The 6,000-nt window shown below is 41.2% G+C and overlaps 1 protein-coding gene across 2 annotated transcripts in view; it reads right to left on the reverse strand.

Moving 5' to 3' along the window:
• Positions 1-5,069, reverse strand: part of LOC124211912 (5-hydroxytryptamine receptor-like) — a 182,591-nt gene extending 177,522 nt beyond the window's left edge. For both annotated transcript variants that reach the window (XM_046611446.2, XM_046611443.2), the window contains exon 1: positions 4,311-5,069. The gene's annotated coding sequence lies outside the window, so the exon portion shown is untranslated. The remainder of the gene's footprint in view (positions 1-4,310) is intronic.
• Between the last annotated feature and the right edge of the window lie 931 nt (positions 5,070-6,000).

A 6,000-nucleotide genomic window follows, 5' to 3' on the forward strand; every position in this document is an offset into this window, starting at 1 on the left:
AACTTCACCGGGTTATAAGAAACTACAAGATTTCGTTGAACATCGTGAAAATTTGCAGGTCTCTACAAAACTAAATCCTGTGATCTCATAGCGGATACCATGGACATGGAAATCACAAGGTTTGAAAGTGTTTCACGTGAATTTGAAGACGCGTGTTCATACCTTACTCAAAAACGATTCAGCGTCGAGGTCGATGAGAAATAGCGAAAAAACAGTAATGAAGCACCGCGACATTTCGACCACTTTGACCGTATTCTCAAGTACTTAACGCTGTCTAGTCTGATCCGTGTTAAAATCGTAGACTCGAGCATTAACTTCCCGTGACTTGAACAAAGTGTTATGCCTGTTTCCAGTAACGTTGAAGCCGCAAGGTGAACGAGGAGTATAAGAACAAAGCTTTGAGGGGCGGTTAAACGAGGGTGGAAAGGAAAACGCCGGGGTGAGAAATGGGCGGAAAAAGAGACCAAGGAACTCGTTCGAAAGAGCTTTCGGATTCGAGGGTGAAAAGTTGGCGATTCGCAGTTCCCGGGGCGCTGCATTGCTATCAACCACGTGGCCGAGAGTACGAACGGCAATTATCCTCCCGCCCTGCTCAGCAATAAGCAGACGCGATAGTAATTAATTTCAGTTGACACTACCGGAGGGAAAGAATTTTCTCCTGTTTCATCCGCATCCACTTTTTTTCTCTGGGGGAATGGCGGTGGATTTTAGATTTAGAATACACAGACTTTCATCCACCTCTTAGCCACTAAGAGGCCTCCGAGTTGGAGGCTTATGTGACTCGGATTCCCCGCGAATCCATTGGCCTTGCTCTTTTAACCCAAACCATAAATCATTGAAAGTGCTACCACGTCCCACGGGGTACCAGAAAATTTATGTTCGATGGAAAATCGAACGTTCTCTATTCGCCGCCTCAAGTGGATCGTGTCACAAATCTCACCCACCAGATGAACACCTACGCAGTCCGTTACACGGTGAACACTTGACGTGCCCGTGTGATTCTGTTTCCATATGGTTGTGAGGATAACCGATCGTGAACTGTCCTAAATTGCGAAATGAATTTTTCCCCTTTAACGGACGGGAAAAAGAATGGAAAGCGGTATCAACAAAGGTACATTTTCATCCGTTTCGAATGGCCTTTAACACAAAGTGGCAAGATCGTCGCAATTCCTTTGGTTATGTAGGTAATTAAAAAACTCTGAGTACATTCTGTCTTTCACACGACAAAGGGTTTGACAAGATTAAAAAATTGTTCAAAGTAACAAAATGGTCTCTTGACCGAAGACAATTTGATTTATTCGAAGAAAGAAAGAGAAAAAAAAAAAAAAAATTACCGTCCTCCGTGTATTTTAGCTTAATGTACCCTCTTCGAAACGAGTATTTGGTTTTTACTCAAAGAATTTATAGGACCGCCGTTGAGTTACGAGTAGGTTCATTACTTTGGCAATTAAAAGCAATCGTAAAAGTGATTGAAAACCGACTCGTAACCGCTGCGAAGATTGTCAATACTATAAATAGAAAAGTAATTTTGATTTCAAAGCGCGACGTTTCTCTCTTTCCTCTTATTATACCTAAGTATAGAACCACTTGTGTAAATAAATTTTTCCAATTTTATATCACCTCAATTCACACCGATAGTAATATAAATTGAGAAATAGATCCAACACGCATTTTATCATCGATCCAATTTCAATGCAGTTCGAGTCAAGAGAAGAAGAGAAGAGAAACAAAAAGACATTAAACGCTTGAGGTCGTAAACTCGACCCGAGCAATTCTGGCGCCACCTGTGGCAGCGAGACAAACTTGATTTTTGCGCTTCTGTTTTTTGAACGTCGAACTCGTGTTATGAGAGAGTATAAAAAAAAATAAAACAATAAAAAAATTTCTAAACACAAAAAGCAAGAAGCCGAGAGGAATATTTTCAGCGAATAGACACCGAGGAGCTTCCAAGAGTTATTAAAGATCTCGATATCCAAGCACGAATCTCTTCTCATCCGGTGTGTAATTCCGAATTGGCAGTGAGACAACTCAATCTGTTAAACATTCATTCGCGATGATCGATCATCGCACGTAACGCTATTAGTGATGCTTTCGGCGATTTCAGCGATCTGTAAAACAAACCTGATAATGGATGTCTGCTTAGATGTGTGCCAAAAAATGAAGAAAAAAAAAAAAAAAAAAGAAAAAAGAAATCAGGAGGACCGTGATTTTAATTTAACCGTTTCAACGCCTCGTATTCACACTTTCCGCTATTAACGCTTGAAACATTTAACGCATTCCTTGTTGAGTTAATCGGGATTTGGTTAGTTTCAGTGTTTACAATTCTCTTCGTAGAAAATTCGATTGATAGTACATTACAAGACGCGAGACCCACAAATGTACATTTCTACACAATATTGTGCGTAATATATTGGCGTATGTAAAGGATTTTGCACGTGTGTGTCCGATTTATTCCGAGATTTTTTCGTTTATCCCCAAGTTTTAAAGTAGTTAACCAAATGTACATAAATGGCATTACGATGAATAATTTTACATTTTTACCCGGCAGGCTTTAATCTCGTACGTTGGCAAAACGAAAAACGGGGAATAGGGAGGAATTACACAGACACCAAAATTCCTGTGCTAAAATTCCAATTGTATCATTCTTGCTGCATATTCATTTATTCCCCATGCATGTGTGCGGATACCTGCGTCAATAATATTATGTTTCGTAAAAACGTTTATAATCTATACGCCTGTTAAAAATAAACAAACAATGAAACCGGCAACATGTAAATATAATAATATAATAGTATCACAATTAGGAGTCGATCTCTAACAAAGATGTGAAATTGCATGAAATAAAAGTCGGTGTACTAAACTGATGCGTCATTATCAATTGGACGGTTAAATTTATTTCAACCTATACATCATTACATTATAGCATGAATATACTAACATATTTTTTATTTTGTACTTTGAGGGGGAAAAAAAAAAAAAAAAAAAAAATTCAATATTTTAGGATGCAAAATTTGTCCCTTTTTTCTGTGTTGTCCATCGAAAATCCATAATCTATGTACCGACGTGGTGGATATTATTTTTTCCTGACCCTGAATGAAAAATGCATGGATTCAACATCATTCTCTGATTCGTCGGTGTAGCAAATATCAATCACTATCGATCGACGGGAACTCGATGCTTGGTTGCCCCGATAACATAGTGTTATGATACTAGCAGGTGTTCGGGAATGGATTGCAATTCTCCTACACGTGCATATATGTACACATACAATGTACATGCAAGCATAAATACTCGTTTTACATCCGTTTCATTGTTATTGGATTTTACGTTCGATCAACGTTTTAGTACGCACGAAATACCACCGTGTACGTTATAGGTACACGTACCATTATACATTTCCCTATTGTGTGGCAAAAGAAAACTTGGGCAAAATCAAATGACCTGTACTTCGTACGATCAGTCAAAAGAATCGCAACGACGACGATTTAACACACCTTTCTTAATTAAAGTCGATATAGCGACGCGTTTTTTGGAATAACTACTCGTTATTTCACGGAACTTTGGAACCGTATGACATGAAATTCTGTGAACGGTAACACAGCATTAACATACTCATATTTTCCAAACTCAATTGCTTCAAAGTTGTGTCAAAAAGTTGGGGAAACAGTGAGTTTACAGTCCACGTCTCGTTAGGATGAGGCAACTTTAACGTCGATCTCATCGTTCGACACATGTTGCTCAAGAACCATCGTAATCAGAAAGTAGTCTCCAAAACCGGCCAGAACTTGCGTACAAGCTCATTCCGTTCTTTAGTCTTACATCCGAGCTCAATTTCCGTTGTTTATTCGTCGTAACACCGATCCGGTAAAATTTCCCTTAACACGACGTGACGCAATTGAAAATCCCATAACTAAAACTAACGACGGCCGGATGGTCGGATGTTCCTTCGTTGTAGTTTCCGCCAAAAAGGCTGATACCAGAGCAGGTGTTGGGAACGAGTATGAAACGTGCCCGTGTACGAAAATCGCACCTACATGTGTATAAAGTGGAATTTCGACAATAGAATTTCCTCCCTTTTTCCCAGAGCAGTCGTCGTCGAAAAGGGGTTTGAGAGGCGAAAATCGGGGGGTGAATTTGGTCGTAAATATCCACAGCGTACGCGTATACAAGGCACTGTGTCAGAGCTTGAAGAAGATTGATTCAAAGGTAAAAGGTAAACCTCGTCGATGATCGCGAATCGGGTAAAAAAAAACAAACAAACAAACATAACGACACACATTCATTTCATACCAGTACATACATATACCAACCTTAAATTACTCGTTGAAATCATCCCCGACTATCGTAATCCCGTGACCAATTTAATCAATGCGAACGATGAATTAAGCTTCGTGTAGAGAATCGACTATGCCGTATGCAATGTGTATTTTCTCTAACGCAACCGAAGATAATTCCACACGGTAGATAATTCGCTGATAATTGTGAGTTTAACGAACTCGCATCGAATCGATTCAATTCGACAAATATTATTAAGATACTACTACGAAACATAAATTCATGTCAGATTTAACATTCCATCGTGAGTTCGAGTCACCCGATCCTTGTAAAAATCAAAGAAAAAATCGATTGATCGTGCCAAGCGAATCCGTTGTACGGAATCGTTCCATCAATGATAAAATATTGGTAAAAATTATCTGCGGGATGTTCGGACCGCAACAGCATCAGGCCAAAACGCGAGAAGCATAAACAACATCGTCTTGTCCCAGTTGCTCGATGGTCGCAGATTCGCTGCAATTCGTCATTTTCGCAACATCGTCGAGAAAAACAACAACAACAAAACCAAAACCAACACGCATGCACAAGGGTGCAGGGTAAAAATCCAACCGTTGCTCGGTCAGTGAGTCAGTGAGTCAGTCAGTCAGTCAGTCAGTCAGTCAGTGAGTGATTACGTGTAAGTCAGTGTGTCGGTGTGTCGCCTATGTGTGAGTGAGAAGAGTCTGGACCCATAAAAAACCGAGTCGAGGGATCGAGGCACAAGTCAGTGGGAATGATAACCACGCGCGCGTATCACGGTGTGTCGGTGTCAACTGAGTTGCTCCTAACGGCGGATTCGGTGCGCAGGCGTCTTTCTCCCCTCACCCTCCCCCGCCGCCGCCGCCGCCGCCCCCCTTTTCCCGCCCCCGCCGCCGCTTTTCCGCGGGTTCTCCGCCGCCCCTCTCTCTATATGGATCCTGCCGTACCTAACATCCCTTCCTTCTTCCATTCGTCCCCAGAACCCGGTGAGTTCTGCGCCCCCTCGCAGCATCCCATCCCCCCGCCCCCCCTTTGCGAGTGGATGAGGAACCCCCCCCCCCCCCTCATCCTCATCCTCCTCCTCCTCCTTCTACAGCACCCCAGACACCAGACCACATATCCAGCCGTCCTCGCTAGCGAACGATGCACGTTTTGCACTTCGCGGTTCGCCCGCGAAGGTATCGGATTTGAGTGATCTCTGACCTCAGCTTCTCATTCTGGGAAAACCGCGTGAGTGGTGAAGACAGAAGACACAGTATGAACGGAACTTCATGTCTTTGGTCTCGTGGTTGTATTTTTCAGTTATTCTTTTCGTTTTTTATTTTTTTATTTTTTACTTTTTTTTTCCCCTTTGTCGTGGAATTCTTACATCTCAAAATTCAACGAACATTGCAACAATTGTGTTTTGGGATAACTGATATACATGGCGTTATGGTTTCGGGGGCATAAAGAGATCGAGTTAAATTTTGGTCGAGGGTGAATTATTTGAGAGCTAGGAAAAGGGGCGAGGAAATAATTTCAAAATCTTTACCAATCCTATTTGAGTCACTAACGATGAGCATGATAAGCTGAATAGAAGTGAATCTGAGTAAATTAGTAGGATATAAACTATGATATTATCAGCAGTTTGAAGATAGATTTCTCAGCAACTGGGATGTTTTGAATTAATAAGATCTGGTGATTTGTTTAACCGATTTTAATATTGTT

Source organism: Neodiprion pinetum, chromosome 2, assembly GCF_021155775.2.
Source record: "Neodiprion pinetum isolate iyNeoPine1 chromosome 2, iyNeoPine1.2, whole genome shotgun sequence".
NCBI lineage: Eukaryota > Metazoa > Arthropoda > Insecta > Hymenoptera > Diprionidae > Neodiprion > Neodiprion pinetum.